We start from the raw sequence: 18,654 nt of genomic DNA, 5'->3' as shown, positions 1-18,654 counted from the left end.
TGGAACCCACATTGTTTACGAGGGAGGAGGATTTCTTATTTTATCTCATTACACTTGCTTCTCACCCAGAGTACCGATGAACTGGGGCTCGTCTATCTACTTTGAATTCACCGTGGCATAAAAAAGCACGTTCGGTTAGAATTCTGAGTGGTACCAGCTCAGGTGTTCTCTCCTGCCAGGACCTGTTTCCCGGCAAAGTTCCCACGTTTTCACTTGGGAGAGTCAATCACAGAAAGTCTCCTCCACAGCTGTGTAAGGATGCTCCTCGTCTCGCGGCACCGACAGAGCCAAGAGCTTGGGCCATCAGTGCCCTCTGCCCGCGGGCCAGCCTCCCGCTGGACAGAATCATCCCCTCTCTAGCTGTAGGAGTTACTTGTCGGTGAAATAAGCCAAAAAATAAACGGTAAGAGTATTTGACGTAAAGAAATAAATGTGTCTCTACTTATAAATGACATATGCTTATGTAAGAAATATTCCATAAACTATTAGATTCAGCAGGTTGGTTAGACAGACTCTCTGTACACAATGTCGATACACAGAAACCTTTCCTACTTACCAGCAATTGACTAACAGAAAGTACATTTTTTACGTGATACCATTTACTATAGCATCAAAAATCACCAAATACCTAGGAAGCACGTGTCAATATGTGTAAGGCCTCTACACCAAAACGATTAAAACATTATTGAGAGGAGTGAACGGAGGCCTAGCTACCTGGACGGATATACTATTTTCTTGGATCGGAGGAAGCGATGTACTGAGAATGAGAATTCTCCCTAAATCCGAGCAGATGCTTTTGTTTGGCGACAAGACACTCGATAACCTAAAACGCACCTGGAAACAGAAGGGCCGTGAGTAGCAGAAAGTCTACGCTACCCGATACCAAGATTTGCTGGCAAGAGAGCCCAGCAGAGCGGAGCAGCCCAGGGCCGTGCGAGGCAGACAGGTCATGGCGGTCCAGCCCCAGGAAGAAGGACACTTGCTCAGACACACAAGCGACGTGCTACAACAATGGGAGAGGCAAGTCTTTTCAGCGAATGGTGCTGGGTCGACTGGGAATACTTAGTGAGAAACTCAAATCTAGAGGCACCATAAATCTAAACAGGGGAACAACCCAGCTTCTGGAAGATACCGTGCAGATATTCTCCTTTGTTACTCGGGTAGCAAAACAGTCTTTAAACGGGATTTTAAAAAGCTCTGCTTATAAGGAAAAAAGAACTTCTATTTACCAAAGACCCCATTAAGAGTTTTTAAAAAGTAAACCACAGAGGAGCAGAAAATATTTGCAATACATATAACTACCAAGGAATCATTACACCGGTAATAATACTAATATATATACATCAGTAAGGAAAAGACTATCAAAAATAAAAAAGAAAGATACGTGAGTGGGAAGTTTATGACAGGAATCTCCAAATGACCAATAAATATATGAAAAGTTGCTAAATGCCGCTACCCTTCAGGAAAATGAAAATGCAAACCAAAATGACAGAAACGACCCGCACAGTGAGAAGACAACCCATGATGTGAGACAGAATTTTTGCCAACCATGCATTTGCTAAGTGGTTGATCTCCAGAATATGTAAGGAACACCCACAGCAAAAGATTGACTGATTGACAAATGGCCAAAAGACTTGAATAGACATTTCTCCAAAGAGGCAGATACGTGGCCAAGAAATATATTAAAAGATGCTCAACATCATTGATCATCAGGGTGTTGAAAACCAAAAGCACAATGAGATGTCACCTCACACCTATTAGGGTGGCTATTACGAACGTGTTGGCAGGAAGTGGTGAAATGAGAGCCCCACGCACTGCCGAGGGGGATGTAAAGGTGGCCAGGGCTGCGAAAACAGTATGAAGCTTCCTCAAGAATGGAAGTGACGACCACACAATCCAGCAATCCCACCTCTGGGAATTTCTCAAGAACTGAGGTCAGGGTCTCAAAGACGAAGGGGCACCTCCACCCCCATTTCAGAGCAGTATTACTCACAACAGCCGAGACTCAGAAGCAACCTAGGTATTCGTCGATGGCTCGATAGACAAAGGAAATGCAGTGCACACACACAATAGGATATAATCCAGCTTTAAAAAAGAAAGAAATCCTGCCATTTCTTCTGACGTGGATGAAAGGTGAAGTCCTGGGGCGCCTGGGTGGCTCAGTCAGTTAAGCATCTGACTTCGGCTCAGGTCATGATCTCGCGCTCTGTGAGTTCCAGCCCCGCATTGGGCTCTGTGCTGACAGCTCAGAGCCTGGAGCCTGCTTCGGATTCTGTGTCTCCCTCTCTCTCTGGCCCTCCCCCATTCATGTTCTGTCTCTCTCTGTCTCAAAAATAAATAAACGTTAAAAAAAAAAAAAAAAAAAGAAAGGTGAAGTCCTACCTAATGAACAACCCCATCCTGGAAGGATAAACGTGGCACGATTCCACTCGACAAGCTGTGCAAGGAGCCAGACCCACAGGGGCAGGGAGCAGGAGGGCGGTTGCCCTCACACATCGTCTTCTTTGGTTTTGACGGTCTTTTCCTCATTGCTGCCATGTGTTTATACAATAACCTAATATGTGGCAAAAAGTCCCAACTGCTATACACAACACGTATGAATATCAGAAGCATATTGTTGCACCAAAGAAACCACACACACACACACACACACACACACACACACACACATATCCACCTCAAAAAAGGTGCATGTAACCTGGTATGAGGGGGCACGCGGCTTCCACCTCTGGGCTGGGGGCACATGGAACACTTAGGTGTCCTGATCTGGGCAGGAAGTCGTGGGGGCATTCACTCCGGGACACCGACACAAATTATGACTTATTTGTCCCTTTACTCAGGTGTGATACACTTTGACGTGACTGAGTCAGGACGGACAAACTTCGCCTAAACATACCAGTGAGGAAAACAAGCTGTATCAGCCCGATTTGGACAGTCCACGCCATGGAAAGCTGTCCTCACACCTCTGCTGTCCCCAAGGTCCCTGCAGAGTGCCATCCACCCGCGCTGTCCCACAGGACTGAGGTTGTCACAGTACAAGCGTCGGTGCGCCCCGCCCCCGTGTGCCCGACCTGCCACAGGGACGGTGCCCACCCACCTCTACCCCCTCCATCAGCAGTCAGAACCCGTGTTCTGTGTGGAAAATGAATTTTCTTACAAATTACTTTGTCATTGTTGGTTTTTTTTAATTAATTTATTTATTTTTGAGAGAGCCAGAGAGAGAGAGAGAGAGAGAGAGCACAGAGGAGGAGGGCAGAGAGAGACGGAGAGAGAGACTCCCAAGCAGGCTCCTCACTGTCAGTGCAGAGCCCGACGGGGGGCTCAACCTCATGAACCGTGAAATCACGACCTGAGCCAAAACCAAGGGTCGGACGCTTACCTGACTGAGCCACCCAGGAGCCCCGTGTCATTATTGATTTTAAATAGATCTTTCGTGCAAGTGAGTTTGCTACTTTTTCCGTACAAATGTCGAAGGCAGGGGAGCTGGGGGGCAAGTGCTTTCTAAGTCGGTCATACTCTGGGGTTCTTCTGGCCACGCAGCAAAGAAAGTGTGAAGTGAACTCATTCTCTCCGCGGGCCAGCTGAGCAATCTGGACACGGATGAAGGCGGTCTAGATACTGAGGTGGAAAACACCATGTTTCATGTGGGAGGGATTCAGCCCCTGAAATATTGTTTACCGAATCGCCAGCTGAATCTTATCACAGGAAAGCAGATTTTGTTTTCAAACACTTTTGAGAGGTGCCTAAAATTCAATACGTGTGCCGAGCCTTCGAATGCTTTGAAGGAGTTTATCTGCTGAAGCGCTAAATGGCATTGGACTTAAAAAGGCCTCTCTTCCCAATTCTCAGGCAGGCTGTCGGCCTCTGTGCGACCCCGCTGGCTCTTTCTTCGCTTTCTGTCCTCGGCGGGCGGGCGGGCGCAGGGCCCCCTCCGCGGGCACAGGGCCCCACCGACGCCCCTGCCTTGAACTCCCTGGACAACCCCGGTCCAGACTCTTTTCAGCTGGTTTTCCAATAACTACGTGTTCGGTGTTGTCGCACTGATTTGGTAAGTTGACAAGGGGCACTTTAAAAGGCTAGTTTCACATGATTTCTAACCACAAAAACAACACAAAATAAAGTTTCTAAAATGCTGATGAAGACACATGATCTAAGTCTATTCCATGCCCGACACCCCCCAAAATAATCATCAATCAGGGTTAATATGTGAGTGTACATACATTCAGTAAATAATGAATATACACAGGTGGTGAAGGCACCTTCCACAGGCCTGATACACCTGCCTGCCACAGTCTCCTTGTTTGTGGGTCACAGAACATCCAGTTATAGACAAAGTGGGGGAGGAATCACATGCTGCACAGGATTTGGACTCATTTTTCCCCGGGCTCGTGAGCTTACAGTGTCCTGGACAGAAGCCAGGATTCCTGAGGACGTGCTTCCTCATCAGGGGCTTACACGGAGTGTCTGTGAGCGTTAGGTAAACGTGCACACGCACAGCACACACACAGCATGCACACACAGCACACACACAAGCACACGCTGTGGACTGAGCATTGAGCTGAGCCCCTGAGCTGCTTCGGGCTCTCTTTGCAGGGAGAAACCTGCAGCCTCCCCAGCCTGAGTCTAGCAGGGGGGCAGGCATCGTTGAGCCCATGTGGGAGCAGGTGCACAGCCGCTGTGGTGGCCGGGCCGAAACAATGGGCGGGACTATCCCAGTGTGAATTTGAAGCTCTGGGCTTTGAGCCGAAATAGCCACTTCTCAGCACTGCCAGTGCCCGGCCCAGCATCACCTCTTCTGAGCAAAGCACAGATGCCAACGCCCAGGTGGGATCTTTGCGGAGGGTTTGAGGGAAAGACCCTGTGGGAGCCCCTCTGCCATGAACCAGCCCCTCCTCATTAGGAAAGCTCCAGAAGAGGACAGAAAGCCCGAAGCTGGCAGAGGGTTGCTCTGCGCCCACCTGTGACATAGTGACCGTGCTGTCGCTCCCGACACTTCCTTCTGACCCGTTCTGGCCCAGATCCTGCCTTATGTCCCTAGAGTCAGGATCCCTGTTCCTGGAGGGTTTTCCACAGGACCCTGTGCGTGTCATTACCACTAGAGGGTTTTGGGTTTTTTTTATTTTAGAGAGGGACAGACAGAGACAGAGAGAGAGCACGTGCCCATGAGTGAGGGAGGGGCAGAGAGAGAGAGAATCCCAAGCAGGCTCCTGCTGTCAGTGCAGAGCCCGATGTGGGGCTCAAACCCAGATCATGACCTGAGCCAAAGTCGGACGCTCAACTGACTGAGCCGCCCAGGCGCCCCTGTGTCGTCATGTTTAGTGTTTGACTCTGATTTGCCAGCTGCAGTTGTAAAGGTGGACGAATCCTGGCACCTGCCGCCCAGAGGAGGGCGTGATCATAGTGCAGGAAGTAAGGCCTGCTGATAGCTACCGGGTTCCGCAGCGACACTTACCCCCTCAGGGGACAGGACACCTCCTGACAATTCACCCCGTCACACTTGGGCAGGAGTTTTCTCCTCAGTTTGCTAATAAAACATCACACAGGAAGGCGAAGATGAGCCAGCACTCCGCCGACAGGCGCACGGCATCTCCATCTGCTAGCGCCCTGTTCCGTCCGCTCCGCACGGCAGCTGAGACGGTCCTGTGTTTCCGCGGCACCCCCAAGCGTCGCCGCCCTGTGGCCAGAGCTTTCTCCGGGAGAAGCCTATTTCGCGAGGGGACACACCGCGTGAAGCCAGGCCTGACTGCCATTTCCGCAAAGAAGTTGTCTTAGGCACGGACACCAGGCAGGCATCTCAGCGGGGCGGACAGACAGGGCTCTCTCTCACTTCGTGTCTAAATGAAAAGTTTCTTTTTGTAAATCAATCTTCTCTCAAAGAATACAAGCTAGGGGCGCCCGGGTGGCTCAGTCGGTTGAGCGTCTGACTCTTGGTTTTGGCTCAGGTCATGATCTCACGGTCGTGAGTTCACGCCCCGCGTCGGGCTCTGGGTTGACATCATGGAGCCTGCTTGGGAGTCTCTCTCCCTCCCTCTCTGCCCCTTCCCACTTGCTCTATCTCTCAAAAGTAAAAAAATAAACTTCAAAAAAAGAGTTTAAAAAACACAAGCTAAACAGTAACAAAACATACACACGTCTCACACGAATACAATCACTTCGAGGCCTGATATCATGAGAATGAACCCATAGTTAACAGCCCATCTTATAAAATTGCAGTGACCACACTGCCAGGGTCTGTCCCCATGGGGACAAAATGCCTCACTAGCTATGGTACAGGAGGTGATCAGGGTTCTTTTTATCAGAACTGACATCTGAATGAAGAAAGTTGAAACAGCCCTATTGGTTTTTCATATAATTCCTATTTCAATAAGGAAAACACAGAGGAAGATGAAGGTTAAAGCAGTTCAGTACACGTGGAGTGCAGGATATTAATGTCAACGGTGGTGACTTCTGAAGACTGAAGGGTGCTTTGGTGACGACGACACAGTGTTAACGTCTCATGCTCTCTATGGATTGTGTCCTGTTACAAACAGGACTCACAGGTGTAACTTCCTTCCACACATACGGAAATAAGTCTGATTAAACACAAACAAACCTTAACCTGAGTGGGTTTTTGATGGTTAAAATATGACCTTATTAATGTTCCCTCATAAAAATACACAATCGGCCTTCACTTGTTTGGTTTATAAGATCATTAGAGCATTTAGTAGATCGTGTATCTCATTAATAATTCTGGAAGAAGTATTTTTTATTTTATAATTTTCTTTAACATTTATTCCTTTTTGAGAGACAGAGGGAGACAGAGCATGAGCAGGGGAGGGGCAGAGAGAGAGGGAGACACAGAAGCGGAAGCAGGCTCCGGGCTCTGAGCTGTCAGCACAGAGCCTGACGTGGGGCTCAAACCCATGAACCATGAGACCATGACCTGAGCCGAAGTCAGATGCTTAACCGACTGAACCACACAGGCACCCTTATAATTTTAATTAAATTGTATTTTACTACAAACTTATTTTGCTATATTAAGGCTATATAATACCACAAATTGTTTGGATTGGAAGAAATCTAAAACATCAAAAATAGCAAAACAAAACAACATGCAACTATTGTCACCTAAAGCAGTGAATCCTCCGCAACGTTAACTTAAAACATGGGAACAGAGAAGACAAAAGTTCGTAAGAACAATGAGATCAGTGACACCGTTACAGATTCCACAGACACTTAAACCAATGAGAGGATCCTACGAGAAAGTGGTGATGACTCTGAACACGTAGATGTAAATCCACTGACGACAGAAACTGAAACAACGAAACCAAAACCGTGCGTAAGACCGCGCGTGCCGCGGGAATCTAACGTCATCTGAATACGCACGCAACGGCTCTGGCCCCGATGACTTCGCTGACAAGTAATTTCACGCTTCAAGAGGGAATGCTGCCGGCATCACACGGGATTCTGGAGGATCCGAGCTGGTCCGTGAGTCCCGCCCTGTGACTGGACCCACTCGTGTTCCTACACGGGCAACAGAAACACTGAGAAGATAACGTTTAGAAAATACTACTTGCGACACCACAAAAGCCTCAGATACCTGGAAATGAGCCCAAATAAGAGACGGAAGTCTCCTACCCCGAGAACTGCAAATTACTGCGGACCGAGCAAGGAGTCGGAGACTCGAGGCTGACACCGGAGCGTCTCCCAAATTACCTGCGGGCTGGCGGCCCTGCGCCCGACGCTGGGCGTTTTGTGGGTGATCTGAGCAGCTGGGCCGTTCTAGCTGAGCAGTCGAGGAATGTCAGTGAATATTCCGTGAGTGTGAATAGAACAATGACACCCTCCGAAGGACCTGCTGGGAGGACCACAGGACACGGCCGTGGTGACACTGGGAGGACCACGGGACCGGGCCGCTGTCACAGTCACAGTGAAGGTTTATCAAGTGAAAAGGCAAAGGTGAAAATCCGCGAAGGGAACAGGTGTCTGGGAGGTCCCAGGGACACCAGGTGGGAGCTTTCCTGTGACCTTGGCCAGTGGGGCCTCGGGGTCATGTTGCGTTCTCCCCCCGCCATTAAGGGGGCCTGTTAGGGGGCCGGATGCCTGGGGTGCAGCACCCAGCTGACTAAACTCAGCCACTCAGAGCCCCCACCCCCCAGCAAAAGCTCATTCCTCATAAATCAGGCTGTTAACATAAAGGACAGAGTGTCCCAGGGCCCCGGGCGACAGACGCGCTCACAGCAGACAGGACGCCCCAGGGGCCTGGCCCCTAGCTCCCCAGAGCCCGCTGAGGGCTGGTCCTGAACACAGGCCTGTCCTGGGAATGCGCAGGGTAGGAGGAGCCCAGGCCTGCAAAACTGGGGAGGAGGAAAGTGGCACCCCTACTTTAAATCTTTCACAAGTACAGTCTGAAAATGACTAAACCTCTACGTGTAAAAACAAAATATAACTGTTAAAATTCTATCAAAAATAGAACATTTAAAAATGTTTTAAGTATTATGACTTCCCTGAATATGAAATAAAACCCAGTATAAGTCATTAATAACTATAACACACATCACCTAAAAACATTAAAAATCCTTGTGATAAAGGCAAAAATGAAGACATATTGACAGTCTAATAGAAAATATTCTTGGGGCGCCTGGGAGGCTCCTTGGTTAAGCGTCTGACTTTTGATTTCGGCTCACGTCTTGATCTCACAGTCTGTGACCCGAAGCCCCGAGCAGGACCCTATGCGGACAGCGCGGAATCCGCGTGGAATTCTTGCTCTCTGCCCCTCCCCCACTCATTCTCAATCTCTCTCTCTCTCTCTCTCTCTCTCTCTCTCTCAAAAATAAATAGAAGACATTTAAAAACATTTTTTAAGAAGAAACTATTCTTAAAACATATGATGGGAAAACGATGGATTTTTGTTGGTAATACTCACAAATAAATGAATGAAAAACCAGCGTAAGCAGTGTGTGGCACGTGAAATCATGCCCCCCAGAGATGCGTCTCCCCCAATCTCAGGCACCGTGAGTATGCTGGCTCACGTGACGGGAGGGGTTACAGACATGGCCCTGAGATGGGAGAGCACCCAGGGTGCCGGGGGACCCAGCGCGAGCACCCGAGTCCTCACCGGCTCCGAGGACACCCGGTGACAGAGGGGGAGGGAGTCAGTGTAGACAGGGCCACCGCCGAGGAACGCAGGCAGCCTCCAGAAGCTGGGTGAGCCCTCACCTAAGCCCGTGATAGGAGATGGGCGTCCTCTCTGCCACCACAGACTCCCGCGTTCTGCCCACACCCCGTGTGGTTCCCGGAGCCCCCGCGGGGCAGCTCAGCTTCTGGCCTGGACAGCCGCGGGGACATCACTTCGTCGGGTGAGACAGCGCAGTCTGGTCACTGTTTGGCAACAACAGGAAACGAACTTTCCAACACACGCCGAAAAGTATAAGAATTCACAGAGGAAACAAAAACAAACTTCTGCGAAAGTTACTCAGTTTTGCCAGGACGTCTGCGGTCCCCGGTTAAGCCGGTGTGAACTACTCTTTTCTCCACACCAGTTAGAGGAAGGCAGAATTTTGCTAATACTCGGCTTCCACCACCTGGAAGGCGTCAGAAGCTCGGGCACCGTAACGGGCGAGGTCCCCGTGGCAGTTCCCACGCCGGGCCTTCCACGCACACCCTCAGGGCCGCTCCTCTACATTCACCAGCAACTGCGCGCCCCCCCTGCTGCAGATCCGCACACGGAGATGTCTCGTTCGGGATCGTTGGGAGCGCGTTCTGGGGAGGCAACCGGCGTGAGCCACTGCCTCGACCGTCTGGCAACGTAAAACGAGGGACACGGCGGTCGGGCCGCGCAGCCAGCGCTCGGGCCGCCCCAGACCGCCTCCCGTGCGGTAGAAGGAAAGCGAGGAAACGCGCAGAAGCCACAGGCCAAAGAGACGCGTGACGCGATTCCGCGTTAGCCATGCACGGATTTGCACACGCGGCGCTGCTTCCGTGGACTTTCTCGGGAGTTCCGGGTGAGGCGAGAAAAGGCGTGGGAAGGGTCTGCCTCCTCGGAACGAGTTCCCGGAAGCCACGTGTGTCCAGGCGCCGAGGCACCTGCCCCTCCGGGCCGCTGGCCTCGCTCTCGTTAACCGCCAGGAGCGGAGTGTGACGCGCCAGCTGGACAGCTGCACCGGGCTGGCGTTTTCTCCTCTGAAAAACTGTTTACCTTCCAAGAGAAAAGTAGGCGATGATAAATATTGAAATTATTGACGTGTTACACTTTTTGTTCTGGGAAGAGAGATTATATAGTTCTGTAGTAACTTTTCAGGGGTAGTGAGCTCAAGCAATTTAGTACATCTGAGATGTTATGTAATCGTCACATTCATTATGCATCGGCTGATGTTAGAGTTGTTCTTCTAACGAATATTGTATTCTGTGACTTTTAATCAACCAAGATAAGGAAAAATAAATCTCAGTGAAAACTGCTAGTTTTCATTTAAGAAATAAAAGAAACATTCTTCATTTTAAAGGACATCCATCTCGGGGCGTTTGGGTGGCTCAGTCAGTTAGGTACCTGACTCTTGATTTCGGCTCAAGTCATGTCCTCACGGTTCATGAGATCGAGCCCCGTGTTGGGCTCTGCACTCACAGCACGGAGCCTGCTTGGGATTCTGTCTGTCTCTCTCTGCCCCTCTCCTACCCACACATGCTCTCCCTCTCTCTCTCTCAATATAAATAAATAAACATATAGAAAAATAAAAGACACACATTTTGGTAATTTAAAAACACATACTTCTTGTGAGTACTCTTTGAGAAATATTTTATTTTTATGACGCCTGTGGGATGCTGTGCTTTTCCAGCAACACCCAGAACAGTGTGAATTATGCTGCTCTGAACCGTGTGTCTGTCTGTCCCCCGCACGCTTCTTCCCTCTCCTAGAACGTTGTGCTTCATAAATATTTCCTTATGTTGCTGCTGAGTTCCAAGCAAACGCACTGAGCATAAGAAATGTAACAACATATTTCAGTTCATACAAGTGTTGTGGCCTTACCTTCCTGTTCACTTTGTTCCCGGGAGGTCTTGCTCAGAATTTGCCGCATCCTAAGCCAATGGCACTCACTGGGTGTATATTCTGATGACCTCATTTCAGCTTCAAATCTTTCGTGAATTCTTTACTGGACTTTTCCCGTGCGAGAGGCTGTAATCTGTCTCTGCCTCGAGTTCAGGTGGGGGGCCCGGGACGAATTTCCTCTGAACCCCTGACATCCGCATCCTGCCTGCTGTCTGAGCTCTTCGGTTCAGCCATCTGCACTTTTCCCTCTTACGACAGACACGGATTGTACCCAAACCCTCCACTTCCAAGGCCTCACTGCTGTGAAGTGTAAGCTTTAAAGAGAAGTGTGGGTCCCCTGGGGAGGGAGTGTTTTCTAAGGTCAGGGGCGGGTGGGGGGGAACCCTTGTAGCTCACAGGAATTTGGGAGAAATGGTCAGAAAGCATTGCTTCCAGAACACGGCACGAGCTTCTCTGATCCTTCTCTAGAAGCATCAGAAGAACAGAATGCAGCCAAGTAACTCCGCCTCTCCGAACAAAGTTGCGGAACGTTTCAGGAGTCAAAACTATTCAGGACCCGGCAAGGGTAACGTTTACAGTTCTGGCATCAGTAACAATCGCCAGGCGTGCAAAGAGGTGGAAGAATCCAGTGTATGTGACAACGAAACCAACGAATAGAAACAGATTTGGGAACATCACCTATTATAGAATTAGTAGGTGGGTTGAAAACCAGTTACGAGACTTTGTTTACTAAGGCAAAAGAAAGTAGGAGCATGTCAGGAAGAGAACTGGACTGTATTTTTTAAACCAAATCGAATTTCTAGAGATGGAAACTAAAATATCTGACATGTGAGTTAATGGATTGGACATCGCAGAAGAAAGGGTCCAGAAACTTTAAGGTTCAGCGAATGAACCTAGACGAAGGAAAACACAGAGAAGAAACTACTGAAAAAATTAAAATGAATTGAAAGAAGGCAGTGCCAGTGAGCCATGACGTGATCCGAGTCCCAGAAGCAGAGACCAGGGGAAGGAGAAAACATTTGGCAAACACAGGTGTCCGCCTCCTGGGGGATTTTTAGCCCCTGCCACAGGGACCAGTGAGGCAGGATGGCTCTCGGGGCCCAGCCAGGTGTGACCGGCCCCCCTCACCTGCCTCACCGGAACCTACGCTCGCCCTGAATCAGAGCACCCGGATTTTGAGGCTGCGGACCCTGGTTTACTTTCCGTTGGCGATTGTTTGGGTGGCCCGAGCACGAGTGGGTTTTCCGCCGAGCGAGAGAACTTGCACGTTCACTCGGCATCCAGTCCTTCGGGACCCAGCTCGAGGCTCCCGGTGGCCCACCTGTGCCCTCCCTGAGCGGAAGAGGGTCTCAGATGGGAATCTGAAACCTGGAACCGAGCCCTGCCCCCCGAGGACCGCCCCGCCCGCCGGAGGTCGGCGGACAGGCCCACGTGTGCAGCTCGCAGCCTGTGTGCCCATCCTGTTAATTTTCTGGTCTCATGTAATTTGACAGGGATTTAATAGGAAATACATTCCGTCAGTGGAGGCCAGACACTGTGGTGATGAGACGTTTCTCCCACTGACCCTTGATATTTTTAGATACTCTGTCAACACCATTAAATGAGTTGCTTCCTTAATGTAATTTTCATGCAATACCTGTGGGTTCGTGGGTCTGAGATGAGTGTTTACAGAAAGTGACAGATCATTAGTCCGGCAACCCCTGCAGGCGGGACTTCGGCGCCGTCCAGGGGGGATCCCCAGGTTCCTCGGCTTGTGCAGCCGATGTGTTAGCCGTGAGGCCTGTAACCTGCTGGAAAGGACAAGTGTTCATGCCAGAAACTACAAATATGCCTCTCAATTTGCCTCTTTCATGAGTAACATTTAAACGTAGACCCCAAACTAGTGCTCTGTGCACATAATGGTGATTTCTCTTCACAAGTGACTGGAACTGGCTTGTTATTCTATGTACAGAATAGAGTACTTTTTATTAAGACTTTTTAAGGGTTTAGGTTCACAGCAAACTTGAGGGGGATGCAGAGAAATTTCCCACATATCCCAGCCCCCCAGTCCCCCTCCTATGACGCACACCCTCCCCCCTACACCTCCCACCTCCTCCCACACAACCCTCCCCCACCACAGACACCCTGCCCTCCCCAGACGGTGCCTTTGTTACACCCGATGAGCCCACAGACGAGCATCCAAGGCCCCGGTTCACATCGGGGTCAGTCTTGGGGGCACACGTTCTATGGTTTGGGACAAACGTATAAGGACACGAATCCCCCACATGGTACCTGACAGAGCAGTTTCACTGCCCTAAGAGCCCTGTGCTCCGACCATCATCCCTCCCCCGACGCCAGGCAACCACCAGTCTCGGTACCATCCCCGTAGTTCTGTCTTTTCCAGAACGTCCTGTGGTTGGACTCACACAGTGTGTAGACTTTCAGACCCGCTTCCTTCACTTAATCATCTGCATGGAAGGTTCGTCCACGTCTTTTCACGGCTTGATGGCTCATCTCCTTGTAGCGCAGAGTAACGCTCCACTGTCCGCGTCGACCACAGCTTATTCATTTATTCACCCACCGAAGGGCATCCGTGTTTGGGCATTTGGGAACAACACCACTATAAACTTGGGGGGGGGGGGCAGGTTGTGTGGACGTGTTTCAATTCCTTTTGTGAATACCAAGGACTACTTGTTAAGAGTGTGTTTCGCTTCGTAAGAGACCCCCACGGTGGCCCCCGCAGTGGCCCCCACAGTGGCCCCCGCAGTGGCCCCCGCGGTGGCCCCCACAGCGACCTCCACAGTGGCCTCCACAATGGCCCCTGCAGTGGCCCCCACAGTGTCCCCCACAGTGACCTCCACAGTGGCCTCCACAGTGGCCCCCACAGTGACCTCCACAGTGGCCCCCGCAGTGGCCTCCACAGTGGCCCCCGCAGTGACCTCCACAGTGGCCCCCGCAGTGACCTCCACAGTGGCCCCCGCAGTGGCCCTCACAGTGGCCCCCGCAGTGGCCTCCACTGTGCATTCCCGCCGGCAGTGACCCTGACTTCCTGCTGCTCTGCATCCTGGCCGGCGTTGCATGCTGTCAGAGTTCCGATTTGGCCATTCCGGTAGGTGCCCGGTGCTGTCTCACAGTTGTTTCGATTTGTGTGTCCCTGGTGGTATATGTGCGCCATTTCACCTGCTGACTTCCCTCTGTATAACCTCTCTGGGGAGGTGTCTCTTAGGGTTTGGCCCATTTTTTAATTGGGCTGTTTCCTTAGTATTGAGCTTTAAGGGTTCTTTACATATGTGTATATAAGTTTATTTCTTTATTGAGAGAGACAGAGAGCGAGCGAGATCATGAGTTGGGGAGGGGCGACAGAGGGAGAGATTCCCCCTCAGTCTCCGTGCTGCCAGCTCAGAGCCCGACATGGGGCTCGGCCTCACAAACCTTAAGATCATGACCTGAGCCAAAATGAAGAGTCAGATGCTTAACAGACTGAGACACCCAGGCACCCCAGGTTCTTTGTATATTTTGAGTTTTGAATAACAGTCCTTTCTCAGATATGTCTTTTGCAAATATCTTCTCCCAGTCTGTGCCTTGTCCTCTCTCTCTCTCTCTCTCTGACACTGTCTTTCTGAGAGAAGAAATTTTTTATTTTAATGCAGTCCAGCTTATCGGTCCTTCCTTTCACGGATCCCATCTTTGGTGTTGGATCTAAAGGTCGTCACCATCCCCAAGGCCACCTGGGTGTTCCCCAATATCATCTTCAAGAAGTTTTACATTTTGCATTTTACGAAGACGGTCTTTGCTTCATTGTCAACGATCAGTGACTATACTTATGGGATCTCCATTCACTCTACTGATCTAGCTGTCTGTTCTTTGACCAATGTCACATGGTTTTGATTGCTACGGCTTTCTATTACGTCCTGAAATCAGGTGGTATCAGTTCCTGCATAAAGGAGGATGTCACATAATGATTTTAAAAAGTTTAATTTCACCAAGAAGGCATAAAAACCCCAAATGTTTATGCACCTAGTAAAAGAATTTCCTTATTTAAACAAAACCTAGTAGAACAGAGAGGAGAAATAAACACATTTACAGTTATTCATGGAGATTTCAAGACCCCACTGTCAGTAACTGGAAATCAGCAAGGACCCATGAGCCCTGAGAACACCAGCAACCGGTCAGCCCCCTGACGCCACAGGGACACCACCGTCCGTAGCAGAACCTAACCCCTTGTCCAGTGGACACGGAACGCGCACAGAAGTGGACATAGTGTTGTAGGCTCTGGAATCGACATTAACAATTTTGTAAAGATAGAAACGATTTAAAGCGTGTTCTTTGCCCACAGCAGAACAAACAGATATCACCTAACCGCCCACTTTGGAAATTAAACAATAATACCAACTGAGAAACTTGACACATCAAAGCTTCCTGGGGTTTATCTTCTCTTATTTTAGCTCTTTCAAACAAAAATGAGACGGGAGTGTTTTTGCACCCACGCTGCAGCGTTATTACAGCAGTCCACATGCAGTTTAGCGCTGGGTTGAATTGTCCCCTTTGTGAGACTTAACCGGGTATTTTAGGGGCACTGGAAGTTGGAGTTCTCCCGGTGCGTTCGTGGCTCGGTGCCTGTGCTAGAAATAACTTTTATTTGAAGTAGAGTATTTGCCCCAGGATGAGGGCACCTTCGGCGGCTCCCCCCGGACTCCCCGACCACCTGCCCGCCCTCTGCCATCCAGAGAAAGCAGCTGTTCTGATGTCTGGTCACCTCCGCTTAGTTCTGCCTGGTTTTGAACTTCATAAGGAACACCTGCCAGTGAAAGTCTACTTGGATAGGAGCCGGGCAAGTTATTTTAACAGAGAGAATTTAAAACAGAAGTGTTCTCCAGCACCGGAGAACTGGGGAGGAAAGAAAGGAAACACGGGGCTCGGGGGAGGAGAGAGCTGCTCTGTGAGTGGGACAAGTACTCATGTCACGTCGTCATGCCCTCACCGCCCTCCTACCACATGGAATAGCTCCGCCATCAAAGTGTCCCCACATCAGCCCCCTTTTAGCCAAAGCTTACTGTCCACCAAGTGTCCCCACATCAACCCCCTTTTAGCCAAACCTTACTGTCCACCAACCCCAGCAATAATGTTCTGGATTATCTTACAAGCAAAAAAACAAAAAAACAAAAAAAAACCTTATGAAGTAAAAATGTTCTTCCACATGCTTGTATACACATGCATGTATCGTGTAGATTTTATTTCATGTAGAAAGAAGCATACGTTCTCATTCTGAAATGCTATAATATAGAAGGTAATCAATTAGCCAGTGGTAGTCGTGTTCAAAATTTGCCTAGCACTATGCACAATTTTGCTTGTGTAGACACACATATTTGCCGAGTTAGGTGAAATGGGATTCCACTCCATGTAATAGGCCACCAGCTCTATTTCTTAACCTCTAACTTATCACTTCCGGTAGGCACTTGGAAGGAGAAGTTTTAATAACCGCATGACATACACATAACAACTGGTACAACCTCCCTGCAGTGTGGCTGTGATGCTAACAACAGGATGTATGGACACTAACGTCGTATGTGTGTGTAAATAACTCCCCACTGAGGATCATTTCCTGGGGGCGGAACGTGTACGTGCTTGAGGGAAAACACACTGGGCTGCTCTCCGCTCCCACGTAAACACGTCCAGAAGATCTCGTTTCCCTCATCTGGGCCAACCCTTGGGGTGGCCTGTGCGCGTGTGTGCGTGTGTGAGATTATGTGTGTGAACGTCCCATATTCGCCCATTTGTTGTAAAATTGTCAGCTTTTAATTTTAATGTCTATTATTGCCAGTGGGCTGAACATTTTCTTCTAATATTTGAATTTTTGGAAACATGGCCTTAGTTTTTCTTTTGTGTTCATTCCTTCCCCTCAATAGGTTCCAATCTGATGGTTGCATGTATTTCTTTTAGTTTCGTTTTCTTGCCAGCAGTGGTCAGAGATCACATACTCTTGGATAAATTCTTGGCACATCCGTTGCCACCGGGAAATAGTAAAGAAAAGCCATCCGTAACATGATGGGTTTTAACTTTCATTTGTCACTTAGGGGTGAGACCATCCCAAGCTTTTAAATTGTATAGTTGTGTCCTCAGATATTTCCTCCCTTATTTGCACACTGTTTACTAATTACTACTTCTTGGAAATTGTGGGATATTACTGAAGGCTCATCATTTCCACAAACACATCCTTGATTAGCAAGTGCCGATGGTGTAATTCTCAAGGTAGAGAAACTTTGACCTCCCTGCAGGCTACTCAGATTCTCAAAGACTGTGAACTGGGAGCCCGTGAGGTCTGTTTCCACATGGCAAGGCGGGGTTCAGCTTTTGGCCCAAAGGCATTTTAGTTTTACATTCTTAGGTCAAGAATGTTTCTCGGCATGAACTCACCTGAAAGCTAAAATGATTGTTCTCTGGATCCCTCCAGATCTTAGAAGTCAGATGTAGGTGAGTTCTGCTGTCTGAGGTAAAAACCGGAGTCCCCAGGTGTAGACACTGGATGGTAACAATGGGCAAAGCAGGGGCTCTGTGCTCATTTGACAATCAATCCTCTCCTCAACCGTTTTCCTCCAGGAGTGGTGCGTCATTGCAAATCATTTCCGTTCACGACTTATCAGTCAGGGCAAACACAGAAACTCATTGCTTAATTTCTGTGATAATAAACTAGCAACCCCCAAATCCGTTGTTTTCTTCACGCAGTAACAATTTGTTGGGCGGGGCTTGGTGTGACGGCTCCGTTCTCCACTAGGTGGCACTGCTTAGCGGACTGGGGTGGATCAGTGCGAGTGCAGGTGCGCGTGGGAGAGTGGGCGTGGCTTCGCCCAGCCCCCTCATCGCCGACCCCCCGACCCCCGGGAGCTCTGTGCGCTCACAGACCTGCGGTCGAGCACCCCTCGCTTGTCTCAGGCCTCCGTCCACTCCCCGCCTCTACCCTGTCCGTGTCCCAGCCGGCTGCCTGCAGGGCCGCACCTCCCTCTCTGGTTTTATCTCAGATGCGCTGTGTTTCAAAAGCCCGCACTTCAGAGGCCCCCTGGCGCGGACTCCAGCCGACTCTCTGGGGAGGACGTTGCTGAGCGGTGGTCCCACGTTGCCCCAGAAAACGTTCGTGTAACCGCACGAGGGCAGAGGTTCAGAGATTAAGGCAAACCACAACACAGCTGGTGCCACCCCACTCTGGCGTCTTTGTCCCCAAACCAGCAAACGGGGCTGCTCTCCAGGATCCGCTGGGACCTTTGCCCGAGGGGAGGCCGCATGGCCTCTACCAAACGCCCTCCAAGCGGGGGAACCGCTTCTCCCCACGTGGCACACGGACCCCCGAGACCCCGCTGCCCGCTCCTGGGGATTGGCCCTACTTCCTGGCCGGAGCCCCGCCGGGCACCGAGCTCTGGAACGTCGGACTCTGCGCTCCACTGTTTACAGAATCCTGGCGGCATGGAAACCCCCTCCTTCCTCCCCATCAGTGGTTTTGGGGGGCAGATCCCTCGTCAGTCCCTGCGACTGTTTCCACTCTTTCTCTCTCCTCCTCTCCAGCACCATAATCCCCAAACTAGCTTATTTAAAACTGTGATTTTAAAATAAACCATATATGTAGGTCTCCCACAGGTGCTACCTACAATGCAAACAAAATA

The 18,654-nt window shown here is 50.0% G+C and overlaps 1 long non-coding RNA gene across 2 annotated transcripts; it reads right to left on the bottom strand.

Moving 5' to 3' along the window:
* Nucleotides 1-10,790: 10,790 nt before the first annotated feature.
* LOC122216675 lies at nt 10,791-18,385 on the bottom strand. 2 transcript variants are annotated; one of them, XR_006201036.1, is made up of 4 exons: nt 17,417-18,385; nt 12,660-12,813; nt 11,850-11,916; nt 10,791-10,946 (listed from the first exon to the last, which is right to left on the bottom strand). It is a non-coding gene; the product is annotated as an uncharacterized LOC122216675 (long non-coding RNA). The 2 variants fall into 2 exon arrangements; XR_006201037.1 differs by having other exon boundaries at nt 12,660-12,810.
* Nucleotides 18,386-18,654: the final 269 nt, after the last annotated feature.

The sequence above is a fragment of the Panthera leo genome, chromosome A3 (genome assembly GCF_018350215.1).
Source record: "Panthera leo isolate Ple1 chromosome A3, P.leo_Ple1_pat1.1, whole genome shotgun sequence".
NCBI lineage: Eukaryota > Metazoa > Chordata > Mammalia > Carnivora > Felidae > Panthera > Panthera leo.
Note: the sequence above shows the minus strand (reverse complement) of the source record. Positions and strands in the feature narration are given on the sequence as shown.